The following is a 27093-nucleotide window of genomic DNA, read 5'->3' as shown; positions in this document are numbered from 1 at the left end:
TTAAAACTCACCCATCTTACTGTTTAATTTAATTGTTTGCCACCATTTAAATTTCACTCAAAATTCATTTGATTTTTTTTCTTTAAAGCATCTTTAATTTTATCTTCCCCTTAAAAACCTTTTTTTTCCTTTTATTTATTTTTTTCCCTTATATTTATTTTTGTTTAATTATTTGCCAAACCCCCCCCCCTTTTTTTTCATTTAAGACTCATTTGATTTATTTCATTTAAAGAATCTTTAATTCATTTTATCTTTCTTTCTTTTTAAAAAAAACAATTTTGTTCTGTATATTTATCTTTCACTTATTTTTCAACTTTTTTCTGAGAGAATAAATTCTATTCCAAAACACTATTTCTTTCAAGACCCATTTTGGTTGATTTCATTTAAAGAATCTTAAATTAATTTAATTTTTACGTTTTAAAAGAAACATTTTTGTTCTGTATATTTATCTCTCACTGATTTTTCACCTTTTTTCTGAGAGAATAATTTCTATTCCAAAGCACTCTATAAAAAAGTTCTCCTTTTTTACTATAAGGCAAGTCAATGCCTGATGAAGGTTTGAGATAAACCGAAACGTTGCGCAACTGACTTGCCTTTTCATTTCATTTCATTTAATCCAAAATGCCTTTTTATTTAGGACCAAGGGCTGGTCAATATAGACTAACTTCTAGACCAGCTTCTAGGCCTAATTATGTTTCTCCTCACCCCAGACTAGAACGGCATGAGCCTCTGTCTTTCCAGAGGAGTTACAGTGATGTTGTGGCTGGGAGGTATAGACCCCCACATAATACACAAATTTACTCTCAAGTGAGAAATTTTTGGAACCATGGGGAACGCCCTTCCAGGCGCTCCCCACAAAGAATAACCCCTTCTTCTCAATGGCTAAGACCTACACCTAGATCCTTGAGTGCAGGCCGTAAACGTGTGGATTTCCAGAGACCTAGATCTCTTCACAATAAATTCACACAAAAACAATCCCAACAAAAAGTGAGGTTTGAGAGCAGAGTTCAGAGATCCCACAGTAGACAAGATAACAAACCCTCACTTACTCACAATAAACAGGACCCAAATTACCAAAAGTTCAGATCGCTAGTTAAAAAAATATTCGAACTTCTTAGGTCACATCACCATCACCAAAAAGTCTTGAGGGACCAAAACACAGAGCCCACTACTTTTTCACGGCTCACACACTACCTTACAGAGGTGATTAAACCAGCTAAATTGACATCCCGAACCAAAACACTGATAGAGGGTAATGCAAAGAACTGGGCCTATACAACCAAATTGATCTTACAGGATCATTACGCCCAGTGCATTGCCGGGGAGGGAGAGGTTTTGGCTGATTGGATCGTGGATGACTGGAGGTCGGCTTTTGCCATTGCCGTAAAATGGTACCAGAATAAATTCAAAAAGAGACACATGGCAGAGCCGATCGAGGAGGTAAAAGCGCTGCTCACCTCACTAGCATGCAAACCTGATCGAGCTCCCCCGCCCACTGACATTGCCCCACAGGGGGAGGAAATTCCTAACACCACGGAATTTCCACCCCTCACCCGAAACTGGTACTCCCCTCCGCCAAGCCCTGACGCACTACCACCTCTGCAACTTAGCTCTTTACCACCTACACCGCTCCCACCCAGGACGCCCAGAAAGCCCAGAGTGGCCGTTAACAAACCAAAACCCCTAAAACAAAATCCGGCAGTAGTGAACGTGGATGACATCCCGGATATGTTCGCAATCAGTACATGCCCGACGACCCATGAGGTCACTGAGGCGGCCACTCCAGCAGGTATTCTGAAGCCTCGGAGCGCCACCCAGGACGTACTGTCACAAATTGTAACCGTTCACCACGAAATGCCCAATCCCCAACAGACAACTACTGCCGGTGATCTGTCGGTAGACTCTCTGCTCTGCATCTCAGAGCGGGACATAGAGCAGAGTCCTCTACCTATGCCCCAACTGACCCCAATTGTAACACCATCCCCATCACCTAGGGTATTCAAAGCCACCAGGCATTTGAGCACCTCTAGAAAAATGGTAAATTGGATGTTTACTGCCAAAAAAAAGTGGTGCATTGTGGGTGACTCTAACCTGAGCAGGATCCCTCCACATGATCTGGAGAACCTGCAAATAGACAGTTACCCGGGGGCTACATTTAGACATGCAGAGGCATTCATATCCAGGGCCAGTATACAAACCGAGGTGGAGACGATAGTCCTGGCCTTCGGTATAAACCACAGGGGTCAAAAGCAGAGGGAGACGGCAGTCAAACAACTCCAGAGGGCCGTAAAGATGACAAAAGAACGGTTTCCTCAAGCGGCCATATGGATCCCTCTGATCAATTACAGCCAAAACCTGAAAAAGGAAGAAAGAGATGTATTAGCAGGGTTAAATGCACACATTAAAAAAAACATGCCATACTTACCTCTGTTACCGGAGGCTCAATTCCAGGTCGGTCAGGACCAGATCCATTGGACGCCGAGCTGTGCTAAGTCAGTGTTGGAACACTGGTGCAACCACCTAAACTTCAAAGCCCTGTAAACCCTAGTTGGGGGCTACAGAGGGGTCTCGAGGTGGTAAACCTTTCTAAACACTTCAGACCCACTAAAGACCAATATAGGGTTCTAAACAAGGGCTTAACGTTTGTTCCAACACCGAAAATCGATAGGGACATGAAAAAACAACTCGCTCTTGATATGCAGCAGTATCATAGAAGACTGCTGCTAATGTCCTATTTTAGATACAGGGGCGAGACAGAACCTCTTCCCTTCACCCCAAAAGCCAGTTGGACTCCCAGGCTGTCCCAAGTCCCCAATCAGGTCAGAAAAGTAATCAGGGCCGATAAATATGCATTTAAAAGCCTATCGTGGAATCGGTCACAAAAATCTAACTTGAGTATCCCTGAAAGACGGGCGTTAGTCCAGCTCAGAAAAAAACAAAAATGTGGTTATTAAACCGGCTGATAAAGGCAGTGCGGCGGTGATTATGGATAGAACTGCCTATATCCGGGAAGCTTATCGCCAACTAAATCAGCCACACTATTATCGGAAGCTGGACGAACCCCTATTTTTAAAAACAGGCCCAGAAATCAGGAGAATCCTGGAAAATTTGAAAGAAGAGGGTTTTATAAACAAAAAACAGTTAACTTACCTGATGGGATCAGACAATCCACGCCCAAGACTTTTTTACCTCCTTCCCAAGATCCACAAGGATCCCGAATCATGGAGCGTCCCATTTGAGATGCCTCCGGGCCGCCCCATTGTCTCCGACTGTGGTAGTGACACCTATGCGACAGCGGAGTACATTGAACATTTTCTGAACCCCCTCAGCACCCGACACCCCAGCTATATTAAGGACACCTACGATTTCATTGATAAAATCCGAACACTGCGCTTACCTGTAGAATGTCTATTGTTCACGATAGACATAGACAGTCTGTACACAAACATAGACACGTCGGCAGGGCTGGAAGCAGTCCAGGAGTGGTTTACCAGGTACCCGGATAAAAGCAGACCAGACAAACATTTATTAGATTTGTTAGAAATTAATTTGACAAAAAATGATTTTGAATTCAATTCGGAACTCTTTCTGCAAATTAAGGGAACGGCTATGGGAAAGCGATTTGCCCCCTCCTATGCCAATATTTTTATGGCTAAATGGGAGGAGGAAGCCCTGGCAGCCTGGCCTGTTAAACCACTTCACTATTACAGGTTCCTGGACGACATCTGGGGGGTCTGGCAGGGGTCAGAACAAGAATTTGAAAAATTTGTCAATCATCTTAATCACTTCAGCAAATCTATACGAGTCAAATACACACTACACTCATCCGAAGTTAATTTCTTGGACACAGTTACATACAAAGGGGAAGATTTCATAGAAACTCAACAATTGCAGGTCAGAGTCTACTTTAAGGACACAGACACCCACGCACTCCTACATAAGGAGAGCTTTCACCCGAAGCATACCTTTAAAGGGGTGATAAAGTCTCAGCTCCTGAGATTCCACAGAATATGCTCCAGGACCGAGGAATTTTGGAGGGCAACCAAAACACTATTTGGGGCACTCAGGAAACGGGGATATTCCCGCTCATTCCTGAGAGGGTGCCTGAGGAGATTCCTGACCTGCATAAGACGGAATGAGCAGACCCCACGAGAGGGCACTGAAATCATCCCCTTTGTGTCCACGTTCTCTGACGGCAGTACAGCCTTAAATAGAAAAATTAAAGAAAATTTCGACAAATTCATGACAGAGGGGGAAATCTTACATAAATACAGAGTCATTTCAGCCTATAGGAAAAACAACAATCTGAAAGATCTGTTGGTTAAAAGCAAATTAAGACCGCTACAGAAGAACAGAACGAGGGACATTACGAGGACCAGATTTCGACCCAAACGCTACATTACTAATCCCAACACAAAAGAAATTTTTACAATTCGGCCAATTTTAAATCTACGGGTCTCCAATTGTGTTTATTTAATTTATTGCAATAAATGCAATATGCAATATGTGGGGGAAACGGGGAATGCCCTGTCAGTGAGAATGACCCAACACCTCTATAATATCAGGAAGGGGAAGGAGACACACACATGGATCGTGCGGCATTTTCTGCACCATGGCCTGGGAGAACTGAGGTTTATGGGACTCCAACACAACAGGAACTGGTCCTGTAATGCCCGAAGACGGGCAGAAGGGGACTGGATCCAAAAGTTGGGCTCAAAACATCCGTGGGGACTGAATGAAAAGGGACAATGAGGATGACCAGTGATCTGACACTAGGCAGGCCCGTGCCAAACGTTGGTCTCAGTCCCTACTGGGACCACGGTTTGGGGACCCTAATCCTAACCCTAATCCTAATCTAAACTTAAACCTAACCCCAATCCTAATCCCAGCCCTAAACCTAACCTCAACCCAAACCCTAATCCCAACCCTAACCCCAACCCCAACCCTAACCCCAACCCCAACCCTAAACCTAACCCCAACCCTAAACCTAACCCCTAACCTAACCCTGATCCTAACCCTAACCCCAACCCTAACCCTAACCCTAACCCCAACCCTAATCCCAACCCTAAACCTAACCCCAACCCTAATCCTAACCCTAACCAAAACCCTAATCCCAACCCTGATCCTAATCCTAACCCTAACCCCAACCCTAATCCTAACCCTAACCCCAACCCTATCCCCCAACCCTAATCCTAACCCTAAACCCAACCCCAACCCTAATCCTAACCCTAATCCTAACCCCAACCCTAACCCCAATCCTAATCCTAACCCTAACCCTAACCCCAACCCTAATCCTAACCCTAACCCTAATCCCAACCACAACCCTAATCCCAACCCTAAACCTAACCCCAACCCTGATCCTAACCCTAATCCCAACCCCAACCCTAATCCCAACCCCAGCCCTAATCCTAACCCCAACCCTAACCCCAACCCTAATCCTAAACCTAATCCTAACTCTAACCCCAACCCCAACCCTAATCCTAATCATAACCCCAACCCTGATCCTAACCCTAATCCTAACCCTAACCCCAACCCTAATCCTAACCCTAACTCCAACCCCAACCCTAATCCCAACCCTAAACCTAACCCCAACCCTGATCCTAACCCTAATCCCATCCCCAACCCTAATCCCAACCCTAACCCTAACCCCAACCCTAATCCTAACCCTTAACCCCAACCGCTAACCCCAACCCTAACCCTAATCGGCCCGTGCCTCATGTTTGCAGTAAACTCAACTGTCCACAACTTCCTTTTTAGAATCGGTATAATAATTTTAATAAACACAAACTGTGGGGAACATGGAAAGATGGGTTTATTATTTTATTTATTTTATTTTTTCATTTATTAACATCAACATCACTTATTTATATCCAGATATTAATAAAAAACATTTTGTCATTTTTTGGAAAAGACAGCTTTTTTCTGATTGGTTTGGAGCTGTTTCTTTTTAAACTGGAGCATGGAAAAGGCTTCTATTGGCTCATTCAAATTGAGTCCCGCCCCCCACATTATAAAAAGGAACAACTGAGGATGCAGAATTTTATTCATTGCTTCCAGCTCTTTAGAGAGAAAGCCTCTAACACTTTTTGCATTCCAAAACCTTATATTCTGATCCTAAATACACATTGGTTTCTTTTCATTGTTTTATTTTTCAATATTGATTCATTTTTGGAGCTCATTGGTTTCAAGATTAGAACAAGCCTGCCTGAAGAAGGTTCCAAGAGAACCGAAACGTTGCAACGGCTTGTTCATTTTTGAATTTTTCACACACATATGTACAAAAAAATATCTCTATTTTCAATTTTGGAAAAAAAAGTTTGTTATTTTGATTTGTTTAAATTTTCATTTTCTAAAAAACTTTTTTTATTTGATTGGTTTATATTTACATTCATTTTATAGATAAAGAATTACTGATCACAGGGTTGGAGAACACTTGTGTAAAGTTTTAGATCATTCTCACCTCTATAACTGGTTTGAAATATATATAAAAAACATTTTTTATTTTCATTTTCTAAAAAAATTTTTTTTTTTTTTTTTTTTTTTTTTTTTTTATTTCATTATATTTACATTCATTTTATAGATAAAAATTACACAAAAAAACATACAAGACAGATTTTGAGTTATACTTTCCTGACTTCAATTTATTTAACAAGTCCTTGCTTTTGTTTTTTCACAAAAAATTTCCTAAATCATGGCTTTGCCACAGAGAGATGGTTGGACGGTGGTCACACATAAACGCAGGCATGCCATTCAGGGCACAGTCTGGCCTCTGCCCCGTCCGTACCACAATACTCAACATCATGCACAGGGAGAGAGAATGCTCTCCTATGCAGAAGCAGTTAAATATGGTGGCCACATGAGGGCAGCAAAGACCATAACTCACCATAGTGAGCCTTATCAGCGGTCTTACAGACCACAATTTTTTGAACCTCGGGCCCGTTCAGGACCCGGTACTTTGATGTTCTGGCAAAAATCCTTTTCGAAGGAACCAAGGGAGAGGGTGCAGGACAGAACACGGGCAGTTCGTTCACACCTGCAAAATAAAAACACAAATCAGAAACAAAACATAAAGCCCAAGCATTCAGATGACCCTAATTTTGTAGTAAAAACTCGCGCCTTATTTAAAATAATTAAATTGGTGCATCACAAAAACAACATCAGCCAGGAACAGCCTCCTGCAATTAATAAAATTGAAAAACACCTGTCGGAGGTCATCAAACCAGCTTTGCCAAACCCCACAACGCAAGCCTTTATTGAAGGCAATGCTAAAAACTGGGCCTACACCACCATGCTGATTCTTAAGAGCCATTATGAAGATGCATTGGTGGAGGAAATGGCTAAGCTCCAGCACGTTCCTTCCCAGGGCTGGGAGGAATGCTTTGATACGGCCATTCTGTGGGCTAAACGGGGTATTGGTAGAAGACTGAGGGACAAAACAATACATGAGGCTCATATGTTGGTAGGGGAGAAATGGCAGACCCCTGTTCCTGTTCCTGCTACCGATTCTGGGGAGAGGAGGGAGGAAGCGGAGACCCAAAGTGTCCCTCTTGCTCCTCCTCTCCTAGAAAACACAACGGCTAAAACCGTTACGGTACAGGCTTCGGTGCACACTGGGGAGGATGTACATTCTCTTTCGGGAATATCCACCCCATTAGTAATAAAACCGACTAAAACAGCGTCCACCATGACAGACCCGCTGAACGACTGGTCCCCTGTTAGGGAGGAGGACTCAGACAGCCGTTCAGACATTATGTTTAATTTCCCGGCCTCCCCAAAAGAACAACGGACTCCTCGCGTGCGTCTCAACCCCTGCGTCAGACAGGAACCAGACCTTATCCTTGTTGAGGACCAAGGGGAAGGCGAACAGGGCAATTTCAGCTCACAAAGAGTTACCCTGAGCCCCGACAAAGTCACTAGCCTCAGGACAGCCACACAGGCCCGTTTAAGTGTTGAACTCAACACACCTTCTGGAGTACAATGTGACTCCCAGGAGGACGGGCCTAACAGACACATAAACACGATCAGAAAAATGGTTGAATGGAAGCTGACTGTCCGAAAAAAATGGCTCATTATCGGAGACTCCAATCTGTCTAAAATCCCACCGTTTAAGAATCCTGACCTCCAAATAGAAAGTTACCCGGGGGCTACGTTCAGACACATCGAGGCTGTGATCAATAAAAATACTGCTTCCGCTGACGTGGAACACGTTATTTTGGCGTTAGGGATCAACAGCCGGACGCAGAATGCCAAAGACACTGCCATCAAACAGATGCAGGCGGCTTTGAGAGCGGCAAAAGAAAAGTTCCCTCTGGCACAAATTTGGGTTCCAGAGGTGAACTTTTCAGGAATGCTCCCAACAAGGGAGCAGACACAATTGACCGTCCTGAACGCCTATATCTGTGCCAACCTAAAACATATCCCAGCCCTGTCCAGAACTGAGTTCCACACGGAAAGTGACAATATACACTGGACAGTGGACACTGCCAGAAACATGCTCCAGCACTGGCTCGAATATTTAAAATAAATCTCCCCATAAGCCTGCATGCACAGGAGGGGAATCGAAATGTTGTCATCTTATCCAAAAAATTCCATATTACTCCCCCACAACTTAGCCTGCTCAACAGGGGTTTGACCTTCATTCCATCTGGCAAAATGAGCAGAAAACACCATGTAATGCAAACACGATTCGACCTACAACAATATCATAGGAGACTTAAATTGGCATCTTACTTTCAAAACGACGACGATTCAAATCCCCCTCCGTTTACACCCAAATCGAACTGGGTCCCACCTGCAGACAAATTACCCGCAGAACTTGGCACGTTATTTGAAAGGGATCTGGAATATTTTAAGAAATATTTCAGACCGTCCCGGGAAGAGCCTAACCTCACCCCGGCGGAAATTAATGCTCTAAAACAACTAAAGGACAATAAGCAGATGGTCATTAAACCTGCAGACAAGGGCAGTGCAATAGTAATATGGGACCGGGAACAATATTTATGGGAGGGATACAGACAATTGAACGACCCCAAATATTACAAGAAATTGGATAGACCCATTTATTTGGATACAATACCCATGGTTAAAGATATAGTCCAATCTCTATATTCAAAAAAATATATCAACGCAAAACAAAAGTCCTACCTGATGGGGAACGGGGAACCTAGAAATAGGAGGTTTTACATGCTCCCCAAAATACACAAAGACCCAGCTAAATGGAGCAAACCCTACGAAATTCCCCCAGGTAGGCCTATTGTATCCGATTGCGGCAGTGAAACGTACTACACGGCCGAATTCTTAGATTTTTACTTAAATCCCCTCTCGATTGGCCACCCCAGCTATATAAAAGACACGTATGATTTTGTCCAGAAAGTCAAAGGACTTAAAATTCCCCAAAAGGCTATCTTGTTCACTATGGACATAGATAGCCTTTACACAAACATTGACATCCAAGAAGGAATACAGGCCATTAAAAATATTTTCCAAAAAAATCCGGACACCTCCAGACCTGACAAAGAAATTATCCGATTATTAGACATAAATCTAAACCGAAATGATTTCGAGTTTAACGGGGAATTTTTCCTGCAAATCAAAGGCACGGCGATGGGCAAGAAGTTTGCCCCAGCCTATGCCAACATATTTATGGCAGAGTGGGAGGCTTCGGCCTTATCCCGATGCCACAAACAGCCCCTCCACTATTTCAGGTATCTGGACGATATCTGGGGAGTATGGACTCACTCTGAGGATGAATTCAAGGAATTTGTGACCACACTAAATAACCATAACCCATCTATAAAATTAAAATCCACCACCAGTCAGCTATCGATAGACTTTTTAGACACCACGACTTACAAAGGTCCAGATTTCAATTCGACACAAAAATTGGACATAAAAGTCTTCTTCAAAGAAACTGACACGCATGCCCTACTGCATAAAAGGAGTTTCCACCCCAAACACACTTACTCCGGCCTTATTAAGTCGCAACTCCTGAGGTTCCATCGCATATGCACCCGGGAACAGGACTTCACAGAAGCGACGCAAACCCTCTTTAAAGCACTCAGGCCCAGAGGATATAATAGGTCCTTCTTGAGGAAGGTTTTTAAATCCTACCGGACAAGAGGGACCCCGGCAGAGGGCACCAGCGTGCCCCTCGTCCTGACATTCTCCTCGGCCGCTCTGAAACTGACCAGAGAGGTAAAGTCTAATTTCCAGAGCATATTGGGACAAACACAAATATTTAAGGACCACAAAGTCATTGCAGCATTCAGAAAAAACAAAAGTTTACAGGACCATCTAATCAGAGCTAAACTTCATCCTCTCCATAACACGAAACCCAAACATCAGGGACAATATTGGGAACAAAAGGAATTCGTACAAAACAAATTCACAAAAGACGTTTTCTATACTCACCGATTAGGCACGGTACACAGTAAAAACTGCATTTATCTGGTCACCTGTAAACAATGTGGAGCCCAATATGTGGGAGAGACGGGCAACACCATTCTGGTTAGAATGACACAACATAAATACAATATCCTAAGAGAAAGAGAAAAGAACACTTATCTGGTACAGCACTTCCTGAGCCACGGATGGGGGTCCTTCCGGGTCACGGTCCTGGAGGCCAACCTGCAGTGGTCCGTGCTTCAGAGAAAAAGGGCAGAGAGAATTTGGATTAATAAATTAGGCACTACATATCCCCAAGGCCTGAATGAGAAGTGAATCCAGTTGAGTGAGCAACACTGATGGCCTGTGCACATAGGTTAGCACCTACCCTCCTAAGCCCTAACCCTAACCCTAACCCCAATCCTAACCCTAATCCTAACCCTAACCCAAACCCTAATCCTAACCCTAACCCTAACCCCAACCCTAATCATAACCCTAACCCCAACCCTGATCCTAACCCTAATCCTAACCCTAACCCCAACCCTAATCCTAACCCTAACCCCAACCCCAAACCTAATCCCAACCCTAAACAAAACCCCAACCCTGATCCTAACCCTAATCCCATCCCCAACCCTAATCCCAACCCTGATCCTAACCCCAACCCTAACCCTGATCCTAACCCCAACCCTGATCCTAACCCCAGCCCTAATCCTAACCCCAACCCTAACCCCAACCCTAATCCTAAACCTAATCCTAACCCCAACCCCAACCCCAACCCTAACCCTAACCCCAACCCCAACCCTAACCCTAACCCCAACCCCAACCCTAATCCTAACCCTAACCCTAACCCTAACCCCAACCCTAATCCTAACCCTTAACCCCAACCGCTAACCCTAACCCCTAACCCTAACCCTAACCCTAACCCTAACCCCTAACCCTAACCCTAACCCTAACCCTAACCCAACCCTAACCCTAATCCTAACCCTAACCCTAACCCTAACCCTAACCCTAACCCTAACCCCCTAACCCTAACCCCCTAACCCTAACCCCTAACCCTAACCCTAACCCCTAACCCTAAACCCTAACCCTAAACCCTAACCCTAACCCTAACCCCTAACCCCTAACCCCTAACCCTGACCCTGACCCTGACCCTAACCCTAACCCCTAACCCCTAACCCTAACCCTAACCCAGTAGAAGCTTGTTGGTCTGCATCGGGGTCATCCGCTGGGACTAACGGCCCCCACCCACCTCGCGGGGCAGAGAACTCTGCTAGAGTGGCTTGGGAAACCTTGCGGTGTTAACAAAGAGCCACTCGCAGAGAGGTAAGATTCTCAACTGCACCTACATGTAGGAAATAATAAAAAAATAAAGTAAAATAAAATTAATTAATTAATCAAGCAAACAAATAAAAATAATAAATAAATAAGTAAACCTATTTTAATATTAACAAGTAATGTTTAATATTTGTCATATTTAAGGCATGGTAACTTTATTATAAGTAACATTTTATTAGAAAAATCATCTCCAAACAAGCATGCTAGGGACACAAATAATTAACAAAAAACAAACAAACAAAAAAATTTAACAAATAAATAAATATATATAAATACTTAATTAAATTAATTAGTTAAACTAAGAATGAATATGGAAACACTGTCCAATTGGTTATGGGACACAAGCCGAGGACTGATCCACCTGCGGCTGGCCGCCTCAGACGAGGGTGTACAGTGTTTAAAAGGCCGAAACACCTGACGACTCTGATGTACACTGCTGATGATGTGTCCTGAAATTCATTAGATAAGGCTTAATATTCTAACACTGAAATTAAGTAATTTGTCTTTATTAAATTGAATTAATTAATAAGTTAAATTAAATTAACTAAAGTAATTAAAGCAGGATAAGATCAAACTTAAAACACTAAAACATATATATCAGCTACAAACCTTCCAGCCCGAAGCCCGATCGAGTTTTACTCGATTGGATTTGTTAAATTAGCAGGCCCCAAGCGGGTCCCCAATCCTGACATTGACCCTGACCCTAATCCTTACCCTAGCCCTGAAGTCTTGGCCCTATTCCTGTTACCTAACCCTAACCTTACCCTAACCCTGGAACCTTGGCCCTAATCCTAACACCTGACCCTAACCCCCACCTTAAGCCACCTGACCCTAAACCTTGAATCTCAGCCCTAAACCTAACACCTCACCCTAACACTTACCACTTACAATCCTTTTTCTCACACCTGCCCAGCCTTAGATTTGTCAAATGATGGTAAAAACGATGGGTAGGTGAGCAGAAATATGTCCATACAGACATAGGGGGTTGACCTGCTCAGTCTAGTGGCTCGCCCTCACTCTGCTCTCCCTCCCATAACACCTTAAACTAATCAAAATCCAACTGAAAGTCAACAGTGACAATTGAAAAGCCCAGTAGTTACCAGAGCTATAGCAGTGCTTCCTCGTGTGGCAGCAAACTCTGCTAGTGTGGCTTTGGGAAACCTTGGGGTGCTAACAAAGAGCAACTGGCGGTGAGGTGAGTTTTTCACGTTCACCTACGCTTAGAAATCATGAAACACAACAGGTGATAAATAAATAAACAAATAAATAAGTAAAACAATAAAATGAAAAATATATATGAATTTTTAACTTTAATAGTTAATATTAACAGCTAATGTTTGATATTTAAATGTTGACGTGTTCAAAGCATTGGTGTGCCATTGGAAGGCAAGTGCAGTAAAATATAACCTTGTGGGAGTTTATGCAGGAAAGTTGATCTGGGACCAAACAAATATGCTAGGTACACAAATAATTATTTAAATGAATATTTAAATAAATTATTAAATAACTTATTAATTGGATATGGGACACAAGCCGAGGACTGATCCACCTGCAGCTGGCCGCCTCAGCTCACTGAGCCTCACTGGCGTACAGTGTTTGAAAGGCCGAAACACCTGACGACTCTGAGGTACACTGCTGATGATGTGTCCTGAAATTCATTAAATAAGGCTTCATATCTTAACACTGAGACTAATTAAAGTAAAATAGGAGGAGGTTTAAAAGGCTAAAACATTTACATCAGCTCCAAATCTACCAGCTTAAAGCCTGATTGAGTTATGCTCGATTGGATTTGTTTAATTAGCAGACGGCAAGCAGGGGTTTGCTACAGGAACAATGGCAATGCTTAACAAGCACCGCCCCGTGCACTTTCCTTGGTTCCCTATTCAACCACGCAATAATCTTGCAATGGGGGGATCATTGTACTTCCACCACGCAGTGGTGACCCGAACCCCTAACCCTAACAACTTAAACACCTTAAACTTCACCCTAAACCCAGTCTTAACCCTACCTTATACTTTACCTCAGTCCTAAAACCAACCCTACACTTAATTCTAAAAAAAAAAAAAAGTCAACAACTAACTATGTGCCTAACTAATCCAGGCCTTCAGCATGAGACATGTTGTCTAGTCTTAGATTTAGGCCTGTTTGAGGACACAGGTAAAAAACAGATGAGGGACACCCATTAAAATCAGCAAATTTCCATGATGGACCCCTTCCTGTTCAATGCAGCTTCCACTGAGAGCAAGTACAAAATTAATTATTATTCCCACCCTTCATTATTATTCGCAGCACCTTTTCAATATTCGGAAAAGAAGATCTTGATCCTTTTTCACGTGACAACTTTGTGAATATCTGCAGTGATTTGAGCTATTCATGCACATTTTTTTCTTTTTACACTATTCCCTATCAATGACTTGGTTCAGCTTGGCTTCTTGCACTCCAATTCAGGGGGCAGCTACGCCAGTAGAAGCCTGATCTCTTTCCCGAGACTATTCCATAAGAGGTAGCTTTTGGAGTAAGGTAAGGAAAGAATCTGCTGTCATTTGCTTAACCCCTGGGGACCCAACCCAGTAGAAGCTTGATGACTTCCCGAAGGGTTCCAACACTTTGTGAGGTGGAGCAGGTAGGGAAGTCAACCAGGGTCATCTGGAGGTGACATATTGCATGGGACCTACCTCCTGGACCCCTGGTTTAGTAAGACAGGGCCTAACCAAGCAACTCGGATACCTTGCAGTGTTAATGAATAGAGGCATGGCAGAATAGATAGACAAATTTTGGCTGGATAGACCTAGTCGCAGGCTCTACTTGGGTGGCCCAGGAATCCTTGCAGTGTTGACAAGAGTCATTCTGGGCAGGGCAAGGTAAGTAGCCAGCCTCCCTGGGTCTATAAGGAAAGCACGCAGGGCAGTCGTCTGAGGCCAACAACACTTAAATGGGGCCAAGCCTTCTACCTGGTGACTAGCACCACTCACACACCAGTCCATTGTGCACCACACTTTGTTACAATTAGACAAACTCTTACTTTGGGTTCCTAATAAGTTTATTATAGGATATGTTAAAATTAGTGGACTTCTACCCATACTACTCTAGTCATAGTGAAAAATCCTTGGTAGATAGAGGCACTGTTTTATTCAATTAAATTTTGTTCAACCAACCTGATAGAGCTCGAAGCTGTTTATTTAAAAAAAATCATAGGTAAAAAAACTATACAAATGAAATTAAAAAGTGGCTATGGGATATAGGGCATGGTAACACCATTATAGATCAAATGCATAAAAATTTAACCTAGGGGAAGCATATCCAAAATTTAATAAAATGCTAGGGACACAAATTAAATAAATTAAAATTAATTACTAAATAAATTAATTAAAACAAACAAATAAATAAATAAACACCATCCAATTGGACAAGGGAAACAAGCCGAGGAGTGATCGACCTACGGCTGGCCACCTCAGACGAAGGTGTTTAAAGGCTGAAACACCTGATGACTCTGAGGTACATGTCCTTAAAAAAATACCTTAATTAGTCATTCCCTATTTAGCCATGATTTAGCTATAAAAAATAAACAAATAAACAAAAAAATAAATAAATAAAATTGTACATTGTAAATTCAGAAACCCTGACCCTAACCTTAACCCTAAACCCTAAAGTTAAAATCTTAGCCTTAGTCCTGACCCTAACCTTAAGACATAAAGGATTTTATTCTTTTCATAAACCTAACCTTCATAGCAATCCTAATCTGACCCTTAGGCTAGCCATGAATCATGAACATAATCCAAACCTCAACCCATTCTGGGATAAAATTTTGAATCTATAATCTTTAATACAACTGGAGAGAAATATGCAGTTTATTCAAATTAGACAGACTACAGAGGATTAAGGGAATAGGAGTTTTAAAATAAATTAGCAGACCCCAAGAGGGAGTTTCCTTGGTTCTCTATTCAACCACAAAATGGATTATTGTGATGGGGGAATCATTGTAACTTCACCAATACCTAACCCTTAACCATTAACTCTAACCCTTAACAATAACCATAACCTTTCCTTTCCATCTATACCTAACTCTAACATTTCTTGTTCCTCTATGGTTAACCATAACTTTTTTTTTTCCCTTCATACCAAACCATAATCTTTCATAATCTTTAAAAGCTAATCATAATTGTTTCTTTACTTTTATGCCAGGCCTTAATCAAATCAAGCCTGATCAAGCCTGAAAAATTTGACCAAGATGGCGGTGCGTACACATCGCGAGGCTCAGCGTCTCTCCAGATTTACCGTATTAGTGGTTATTTACCTACTAATCACCTGTATGTTCTTTCGATTTAGTCGTGCGATTTTAACATATGACAGCCAGTCGCTACTTAACATCAATTATGCATACACTAATTCTGTTTTGAACTATGTTTTTGACTTTGACCAGTTACCACCGGAGCTTGTGAGGAAGTCACCACACAGCGAGCCCCTTGGTCCGATCAGAAGAGTCTGGCGCCGGCACAGAGACCGTAAACAAAGACGGGGGAAACGTGGAGGGCTACAAGCTAAGCTAAGGCTAAATCCACACTGACCAGCGCTTCTGAGTGTTTTTCTCGCCAATGTTCGGTCCTTGACGAACAAACTGGATGAGCTTAGAATTTGGACACTTAGACAGGGACAGATTACGGACTGTAATATAATGGTTTTCTCAGAAACTTGGCTTAACAACGGCATCCCGAACAGCGTGCTGGAGCTGGAGGGGCCCGCTATTTTCAGGGCTGATAGAGAAGCAGCAGCCACAGGTAAAAACAGAAGTGGGGGCTTATGTATCTACGTAAACAAAACATGGTGCACTGTCTCTATCACTGTTGGTTCCTGTTGCTCTGCTGATCTTGAATACCTGATTATTAAGTGCAGACCCTTTTATTTACCACGTGAGTTACATGCGTTGTTGTGATAGCAGTGTATGTCCCCCTGGATGCAAAGGCTAATGTAGCCATGAAAGAACTTAGTGCTGCTATTAACAATCTGCAGACAGTGCACCCTGACAGAGCCCTTATCGTCGCTGGGGATTTTAATCACTGCAACTTAAGATCTGTTCTGCCACAGTTTCAACAGAATGTCGCCTGCTTCACTAGAGGACACAAAACTCTGGACAATGTATACACTAATGTGGCTAATGTTTACAAAGTCACACTCCTCCCCCACCTTGGACAATCTTACCTTCTTTCATTGTTTCTGCTGCCCAAGTTCTCTCCAATCATCAAATGTGTGTAACCCACAATCAGGATTGTTAAAGTCTGGCTGGACGGGGCTGACGCCACTCTCCAGCAGCAGTTCTCACACACTGACTGGAGTGAATTTGCTGACCAGGCCACCGTAGACTCAGACACCAACATTAACACCTACACCAACTCTGTTCTGGAGCACATCAACAGATGTGTGGACCAGGTGACCACACAGAAAACAATTATAATGTTCCCCAACCAGAAGCCCCGGATGAACTGTGAGGTTCGCCTTCTGTTCAAAGCACGCAACACAGCCTTCGGGTCCAGAGACAGGGAGGCCTACAGCATCGCCAGGACCAAACCGAGGAGGGGAATCTGCAAAGCCAAACATGAACACAAACAGCGGATTTGAGGTGCATTTCAACTCTGCTGACCCCAGGCGCATGTGGCAAGGGATTCAGGCCTTTACTGACCTCAAACCACTCAGCACGTCACCTCCAAAAAGCTCTGCCTTACTCCCAGACGAGCTCAACCACTGCTATGCATGTTTTAAAAAAAAGAGGATGGAGCCCATGCTCAAGGCTGAGCTACTACCAGGTGAGCAGCCACTCACTCTCTCCACCTCTGAAGTGTGTGCTTCTCTGAACAGGGTTAACACACATAAAGCAGCTGGTCCCGATGGCATCCCTGGCCGGGTATTTAGAGCCTGTTGCACTCACTCAGTGCTTCGAAAGGCTGGTCCCACCTCCAAGCCTGTCTACCTCCCACTCAGGATCCATACCAGTTCGCTTATCGCCGCAACAGGACAACAGAGGATGCCATCTCCACAGCACTCCATTCTGCTCTGACTCACCTGGACAACCCCAACACCCCTCTCCTATACTCTCTTTTCACCCATGACTGCATACCCTTACATGCTTCTAAATGCATTATCAAGTTTGCAGATGACACCATGGTGATAGGCCTGATCAGAGGTAATGATGAGATGGCTTACAGGGAGGAGATCCAGCACCTTGTGGCATGGTGCGGGGACAATAACCTGGAACTAAACAACAAAAAAACAAAGGAAGTCATCGTGGACTAGACGTGCTGGGAATCACGCTCCCATTCACATTAACCGTTATTTATACTGGCTCTGTTAAGAATGATTCTTATTTGTATCTTTGTATTTTATCTCTGCTTGTATTTTATTTTATTGTATTGTTTTAATTTGTATTTCACTGTATCTTAATTTATGTAAAGCGCTTTGAGATGCTAATTTAAAAGCGCTATATAAAATAAAGTTTATTAGTATTATTATTAACAGAGCTACTGTTGAGCGTGTACCCAGCTTTAAGTTCCTTGGGGTTCACATCTCTGAGGACCTCACCTGGTCCCTGAACTCCTCCTTTCTGGTTAAAAAGGCACAACAATGCCTTTATTTTCTGAGGATTATCATTATCAAAGAGGCCTCTCGCCCGAATCACGGACTATTTACCCTCCTCCCATCTGGAAGGCGCTACTGGTGCCTTAGCACCCGCACAAACAGACTGAGAAATAGCTTCTTCCCTGTGGCTGTTTCAACACCGAACAGCTGATCACACTGTACACTGTAATATCTGTTTTCAGTTACTTACTTCACTGTTTATTCACCTTGCTTCTTTGCACTACATAAATTATAATGCAGTTTTTGCACTACTGTACTTACATACATGCACATATGTGTGTGTGTGTGTATGTATGTGTATATATATATATATATATATATATGTGTGTGTGTGTGTGTGTATGTATGTACATATTCATTTGTATATCCTGTTCATATTCCTGTTATATTCTTAACTTGACTTCACCACTGTACATTGATTGTACATACATATATAGATCACATTTATCCCTATTTATAATACCTACTGCACCTCTTGTACATAAGTCATCCATTCCCCTGTACATTTCACCCTCATAGCTATATATCCTTATTTGTAATTAAATGTAAATATGCCACTAATGCACTTCTGGTTAGATGCTAACTGCATTTCATTGGCTTTACATTGTACTTTGAACAATGCTTATCAAATGCTGGCCCATGCACTTTGCTTGGTTCCCTATTACACCACACAATTAATTATTCTAATGGAGGCATCATTTTACTTTCACCAATACCTAAAACTAATCCTAAACCTAACCTCCCTAACCCTTTCCAGTGACACCAGCCCCATGCTTCTACAGTTCCAGAGATATAAGGCACTCTATTCAGGACTTTTTGGCCAAATAAAACTTCTTTCCCATTTTAAATGATGCCTGCACTGCTGCCACAGATCTAGTAGGCTTCAAAGTCAAATACTTGAAAGTCCCCATTTCAAAGACTTTTTTATGAAGAATAAGACTTCACAGAAATGGAGCCACTGTGGTCACCCACAGTTCACTCTCTTGGCCGGCCTTCTCATCTCAGCCATGGTCTTGGTTCACAAAATTGAAGCCCGATAGCTCTGGAGGGCAGTGGCTGAAATACACCTAACTTCTTTCTTAGCTCTTTATGGGAGTCTGTACTGATGTTAATGCTGCTGGATGTTTGGAAAAATTGTCATTGCCAAACAGATGGCAATGGTCAGAGGTACTCACATTCTTTGACATTGAGTTGCATTTTTGTGTAGCTGTCTACTTGTGACCAGATATCATTACTCCATTTAAATTTACATCATTTAGCAGATGTCCTTATATAAAGCATCCTTATGCTAGTTCATTAGTTCAGGGACTAAGAGTACCATCAGTCTAGGAATCCTTTTGGGATTTTAGTACGGCATGAAATAATACACAAGATAAGCATTTTTATAACAGATAAACAAAGTGCTTGGTGCTTGATAAATTCAAGTCCTTGGTGAAGACATAGATCTTTAGTCTTCATTTGCAGACAGCCAAGGTGAGACAATTCCACCACATAGTTTCCAGTACAGAGAAGAGTCTTGATGCATGTCTTCCTTGTACCCTGAGATGTGGTGAGTCCAATCAGGCTTTGCTAGACACTCAGAGGGCGTGAGGTGCACAGCAGGGTGTGATAAATGCTTTAAGATAAGCAGGTGCTGATCCATTTCTGGCTTTGTACACAAGCATCAGTGTTTTAAATCTGATGCAAGCAGCTACAGGAAGCCAGTGGAGGGAGCTTAGCAATGGAGTGGTGTGGGAGAACTTGGCAAGGTTGTGTAGCTGCACTGCAAACCAGTTGCAAAGGTTGGATGGCATGCAGAGGCAAATGTGCCACGGTCCAGTCTTGATGACAAGGGACAGAACAAGCACCCAAGTGCCCTCTGTGAATATAAATGGCCAGATCCTTCTGATTTTGTAAAGGAGAACCCTGGATGGATGAGTCAATTTAGCAATATTAGATGAGAATAATAGCCAGTTGTCTATGGTTACCCCCAAGGTTTTGACATGGGGATGCATCTCTGTTGTATTTTTCACGTTCTCTTCTACTGTATTTTCATTTTTCTTTCTCTCGAAGTGCGCTTTTGTATTTTGTCAAGACAGCCAGTGGAGGCCATTCACACCGGATCCACGCCGTCTGCAATAATATCAACAAATCTTCGACTAAGGTGCGTTAAACAACATGTCTAACATTCAGCTTGTTCAGTGTGTTGAGTGCAGGATGTTTAGTCACTCTTCCTCCGTCGTTAGTATTAGCTTTATTTGTGATAAATGCATGTTAGTTAGCTCTCTGATGGAGAAGATTGCAGCATTAGAGGTGCGCATCCAGACTCTAGAGAAGGTTAGTGAGAGTGAGAGCAGCGTAGTTTCTGTAGGGGAAAGTCTGGATGCCTCAGGCGGAGTTAGTAATCCCCCAACTCCGGCATTAGAGCCCTCACAGCGGGGCGAATGGGTGACGACTCGGTGGCATAATCGCAAAGCCAAAGCTAACGCTAAGGCTTGCCCACGGGAGCACCACTCCTCTCCGCTTCACGTGTCCAACAGGTTTGCTCTCCTCAGTGAAGCACCCGCTGAGAAACCTGAAAGAGCTCTGGTTATAGGTGACTCTATGTTAAGGCACGTGAAATTAGCTAGGCCTTTAGGGGCACCAGCAGCTTTAGTTAGGTGTATACCGGGAGCCAGGGCGCCAGACATAGCAGGTAATCTTAGGGTCTTAGGCAAGCACAGGTTCTGAAAGATAGTTTTTCATGTAGGAGCTAATGATATACGCCTTCGTCAGTCTGAGGTTACTAAGAGTAACTTGGTAGAGGTGTGTAAATTAGCGAAGGCGATGTCCGATGCTGTAGTATGCTCTGGCCCCATCCCAATGCGGCGTGGCGATGTAGCTTACAGCAGGTTATGGTCGCTGAACTGCTGGATGTCCAGGTGGTGCTCCGAAAACAATGTGGGCTTTATAGATAATTGGACTAACTTTGAGGGCAAGGCTGGCCTGTTAGGGCGGGACGGTGTCCATCCCACTCGGGAAGGTGCTGCTCTCATTTCTTGCAGCATAGCACATAGTCTCAGAACAGGCCTAGTTAATCGGTGACAATCCAGGGCCAAGGCCAGGGAGCAGACAAGCAGGCTAAACCGACCATCTGCTAGCTGCACTGAGTCGTCACTTAGGTTCCACCGTATTGAGACTGTGTCTGTTCCCCGAGCTAAACAAAATTATAGACATACTCAGACAGTTTGTTTTAGTAACCTAATTAACATTAAATTAAACCAAACCGAACGCATAGCCAGCACCGTTGATCTGAAGCTAGGACTGTTGAATATTAGATCTCTTACGTCTAAAGCGCTTATTGTTAATGAAACCATTACTGATCAGGAGTTTGATGTACTGTGTTTAAAAGAAACGTGGATTAAACCAAACGAGTTTGTAGCATTAAATGAAGCTAGTCCTCCCAGATGCAGTTACATACATCAGCCCCGTCTAACTGGCAGAGGAGGAGGCGTCGCAGTCATTTATAATGATAATCTAGCCGTCACACAAAAACCTAGTCATAAATTCAACGCATTTGAAGTTCTTTATTCTAACATAACATACGTAGCCACTAAAAATAAGTCTACCCAGGTGATTCCAGTAATTATTATTTACAGACCCCCAGGGCCATATTCTGAATTCCTGTGTGAATTTGCGGATTTCATCTCTAACCTGGTTGTTTCTTTAGATAAGGCATTAATTGTTGGAGACTTTAATATTCATTTTGATAATCCAGATGACCCTCTGAGAACAGCAGTTGTGTCCATTCTAGATTCTGTAGGGGTTAATCAGAATGTAATAGGACCCACCCATAGTGGTGGTCACACTCTTGATTTAATACTAACATTCGGATTAAATATAGAAAATATAGTCTCATGTCCACAGTCTGAAGCTATCTCAGATCATTACCTCATCTCATTTAAAATGTGTATTAATCATAGTATATGCACCTTGCCACGTCACCATGTCAAACGTACGTTCACGTCAACAACTGCACAGAGTTTTATCAGTAATCTTCCAGATTTATCAACCATGATTGGATCACCATCTGATCCCGAAGAACTTGACCAGGCAATTGAATGTTTAGAATCAATGTTCTGCAACCCGCTAGATAAGGTAGCTCCACTAAAAAGAAAAATAATTAGGGAGAAAAAGCTAGCACCCTGGTATAGCGATCACACACGAACTTTAAAACAGACCACTCGAAAACTTGAACGTAAATGGCGTCAAACTAACTTGGTAGTATTTCAAATAGCGTGGAAGGAGAGCCTTTTGAGCTATAAGAAAGCTCTTAGTGCTGCTAGATCAATGTATCTCTCCACCCTAATTGAAGATAACAGAAATAATCCTAGATTCCTATTTAATACTGTAGCAAAATTAACTAGGAATAAGACCACAATAGAAACACGCACACAATCATTATATAGCAGCGATGACTTCATGAATTTTTTCAATGGTAAAACAACTAGAATTAGATAAACAACTACAACACTTTACTCCCCTTGAAGAGACTGAACTAATTTCACTAATTTCATCATCAAAATCATCAACCTGTATGCTAGATCCTTTACCTACTTGTTTCCTCAAACAGATAATTCCTGAAACAATCAAACCTCTTTTAAGGATAATCAATTCTTCCCTTAGCATTGGCTATGTACCTAAATCTTTTAAATTAGCAGTTATCAAGCCCCTGATTAAAAAACCTGACCTTGACCCCTGTCAGCTGTCTAACTATAGACCAATATCAAACCTCCCCTTTATTTCCAAGGTCCTAGAAAAGGTTGTAGCACAGCAGCTATGCTCATACTTACATAGGAATAACATTCATGAAATGTATCAGTCAGGATTTAGGCCTCATCATAGCACAGAGACAGCACTGGTAAAAGTTGTAAATGACTTACTACTGGCCTCTGATCAGGGTTGTGTCTCCTTGCTGGTGCTGCTTGACCTTAGTGCAGCTTTTGATACCATTGATCATGCTATTCTCCTCAATAGACTAGAAAATGTAGTAGGCATTAAGGGAACAGCCCTTTCCTGGCTCAGGTCTTATTTGACTGATCGTTATCAGTTTGTAAAGGTAAATGGTGACTTCTCTTCTCATGCTAAGGTAAAGTTTGGTGTCCCGCAAGGCTCTGTTTTAGGCCCACTGCTCTTTTCTCTATATATGCTACCTCTGGGCAAAATTATCCGTAAGCATGGTATTAGCTTCCACTGTTATGCTGATGACACACAGTTGTATGTTTCAGCAAAGCCAGATGACAGACACCAGCTTAATAAAGTTGAGGAATGTGTAAAAGACATTAGAAACTGGATGCTTATTAACTTTCTCTTACTTAATTCTGACAAGACAGAAGTACTTGTACTAGGACCACATGCAGCTAGAAGTAAGCTTTCTGATTACATAATAACTCTGGATGGCCTTTCTGTTTCATCATGTGCAGCAGTAAAAGACCTTGGTGTGATTATCGACTCTAGTCTTTCTTTTGAAGCTCATGTAGATAATATAACTAGGATTGCTTTCTTTCATCTCAGAAATATTGCTAAAATAAGAAATATATTGTCACTACACGATGCAGAAAAATTAGTTCATGCTTTTGTTACCTCTAGGTTGGATTATTGTAATGCCTTACTGTCTGGATGTTCCAGTAGATGCATAAACAAGCTCCAGTTAGTCCAGAATGCAGCAGCGAGAGTCCTTACTAGAACCAGAAGATATGACCACATCACCCCTATCTTATCCACACTGCACTGGCAAATTTCATATTGATTATAAAATACTACTATTGACCTATAAAGCACTAAATGGTCTCGCGCCACAGTACCTGAGTGAACTTTTGGTCTTTTGTGATCCGTCACGCCTACTCAGATCAAAAGGTGCAGGCTATTTGTTGGTACCTCGAATAATGCGGGCTACAGCTGGGGGTAGAGCTTTCTCTTACAAAGCCCCACAGTTATGGAACAGCCTTCCACTTAGTGTTTGGGGCTCAGACACAGTCACAGTGTTTAAGTCTAGGCTGAAAACATATTTGTTTAGTCAAGCCTTTTGTGAATAGTTTTCTTAGGTACAGGGGCAGGTCTGGAGGGTTTCACAGGCATAGAGTGTTGTGGTGAACTGGGATGTTTGGATGCTGTCACCCCCCACTCTCACACGTTCACTCAGGTTTGTCGACGGTGGAGTGGCTGGCTGCCTTATGTCCCAGGGTGCCTTCATGTCTGTGTTAGCTTCTGGCTCTCCCTTTTAGTTATGCTGTCATAGCTAGTCTTGCCGGAGTCCCTGCTTGCACTCTGCATGCAAAGTACATCGTGCTTAACCATTAGAGGACAAAAGCTCACCTAACAATCTTTTCCTTTCTCTCCATCTCTCTCTCTCCCTCACTCTCTGTCGAGCTACACACGCTACTCCTGAGATGCCAGTGATGCCAGTGATCCTGACCCCTTCTGCTCCTCCTCGCTGCCTGACCCATCCTGATGCCCTACTTCTGGTTGGAGTTCTCATCGGTTGAGTTCGCTCGCTGCTGCTGGGGGTGGCCCCATATGGACTGCCTGAAGAACTGTTTGGATTGCTGGGGATGGTGCCACCTGGGGGCTGTGGAGATGGCTTGGGGATCACATATGGGGAGCTGTACTGTAATGGCTTGGGACTGCGATTGCTGTAGTGGCTTTGGGGCTGCAGTTGCCATGAGCAGCTTCATACTCAGGACTCCATCAGTGGACAGTGGATAGATTTTCAACCAGCCGGACTTCTTACAAAATCTGTGATGAATTTATTGGTTGCAAAATTGCACTATTTGTCCATATAGTACACAATAGAAGGGATTTATTTATAATCGCACTATCCGTTGCACCCAGATGAGGATGGGTTCCCTTTTTGAGCCTGGTTCCTCTCAAGGTTTCTTCCTCATATCATCTCGGGGAGTTTTTCCTTGCCACCGTCGCCACTGGCTTGCTCATTAGGGATAAATTCATGGTGATAAATTCAAATATTTACAATATATTTTTGTGGATCCATTTATAACTGTAAAGCTGCTTTGTGACAATGTCCATTGTTAAAAGCGCTATACAAATAAAATTGAATTGAATTGAATTGAATCTCAGTCTTGCTGGGATTTAGTTTCAGCTGATGACAAGATATCTGCCAGACATGTTGAGAAACATGAGTATCTTAGGAAGGAAGAGAAAGGATGAGTTGAGTGCCATAGGATAGGAGTGGTATGAAGGCGTAGGAGTAATATGAAAACCTCAGAGAGAGTGGGTCTAGAAAATGAATATGACCTTGCTGAGAGAGCAGATATAGAGGAAGAACAGAAGAGGACCCAGCACTGAGTCTTGTAGGACACCAGTACAGAGTCTGCACAGAGCAGATTTGGATACCCTCAATGTTACCTGATATGACCTTTTCTCCAGGTAAGAAGCAAACCATTGCCATGCTGTGCCCTGAATTACAAGATGCTTGAGGATGGACAGGAGAGTCTTATCCACAGTAGTACAATTCAGAATAATTTACAGTGAGGTCTCTAAGTGACACCCACAACATTGCCAGAGTCAGTGTCATCAAAAAATTAGAACTTTTCTTTGTCTACCCACTTGTTTGCAACAGTCTGTGTTTGGTCTATAGTGTGAGTTATACTTGCACTTAATGAGGATTAATAAACTGTTTCTTTGTTGGAGGCTCCACCATCTAAAGCAAGGCCAAATATACATCTGAAACACAAAGCAGACACTTTGTTTAGACAAAGTTAATTAGACACTGCAGCTGATAACAAGGATTATTATAAATTTCATTTTCTTACCTGACATCAAACAGAGGATGAAGGTGAAGATGGCATTCATTCTAAGTTTTCTAAGATCACCACACTAACTCCACGTCAGAAAAATAGTAAAGGTTCTGTTTTTTATTTCCCCCTCACTTTATCTGCCTGATTCTGTGACTGTACCTATCGCTCCAGTCTTTCTCGTTTAATATTCTCCACATTTATCCAGTCTCTCTCACTAAATGCTCTCAACACCTAAATCTTCGCCTGCTGTGTCGTGCATCACAGATGGTAAGGAATTCGACCTTGATCAAGTTGGTTAATTCGGGATCACTGTCAAATAAGACATTTATTCTGAATGATTTTTTCACGTCACAAGACTTGGATTTCTTATTTGTGACTGAGACATGGCTGAATGTTGGGGAGTTAACACCTTGTGCAGAACTTATTCTCCCAGATTGTAATTTTATTAACACTCCTCAGACTATTGGTAGGGGTGGAGGCATTGCAACCATTTTAAAAAGCAGTTTACAGTGTCGTATTTTAAGGACAGACATTTTTTTCCAGTTTTGAACTCCAAATGATTCATTTAAACATGACTGTTCCTGTGCTGTGTGTGGTGATTTATCGACCTCCAAAATATAATAACGATTTTATTTCTGAATTTTCTGAGTTCTTGGGGAAACCCTGCCTACATATGATAGAGTTTTAATTGTGGGAAATTTCAACATTTACGTTTGCTGCCCAGTAGATTCTCTGGCTAAAGACTCCTTAAATCTCATTGACTCTTTTAACTTGGTACAATCTGCAGAGGTCCTATGCATAAATATAGTCACACACTGGACCTTGTTTTATCCTTTGGTTGTCCTATCAGTTATACTGAACTTTGTGACACTGTACTCTCTGACCATAAGCCTGTGCTTTTTGGTGTTGCATTCCTGCATCAAAATATCGAACGTCACTCTCCTGCGCGCTTGTCTTGCGTCATTAACTTTTC

At 42.5% G+C, this 27093-nt stretch overlaps 1 long non-coding RNA gene across 1 annotated transcript; it reads right to left on the bottom strand.

Annotated features, from left to right (window-relative positions):
* Nucleotides 1-6574: 6574 nt before the first annotated feature.
* LOC128318777 (uncharacterized) lies at nt 6575-10733 on the bottom strand. The gene is made up of 3 exons (XR_008302223.1): nt 10411-10733; nt 9964-10182; nt 6575-7033 (listed from the first exon to the last, which is right to left on the bottom strand). It is a non-coding gene; the product is annotated as an uncharacterized LOC128318777 (long non-coding RNA).
* Between the last annotated feature and the right edge of the window lie 16360 nt (nt 10734-27093).

The sequence above is a fragment of the Pangasianodon hypophthalmus genome, chromosome 9 (genome assembly GCF_027358585.1).
Source record: "Pangasianodon hypophthalmus isolate fPanHyp1 chromosome 9, fPanHyp1.pri, whole genome shotgun sequence".
Taxonomy (NCBI): Eukaryota; Metazoa; Chordata; class Actinopteri; order Siluriformes; family Pangasiidae; genus Pangasianodon; species Pangasianodon hypophthalmus.
Note: the sequence above shows the minus strand (reverse complement) of the source record. Positions and strands in the feature narration are given on the sequence as shown.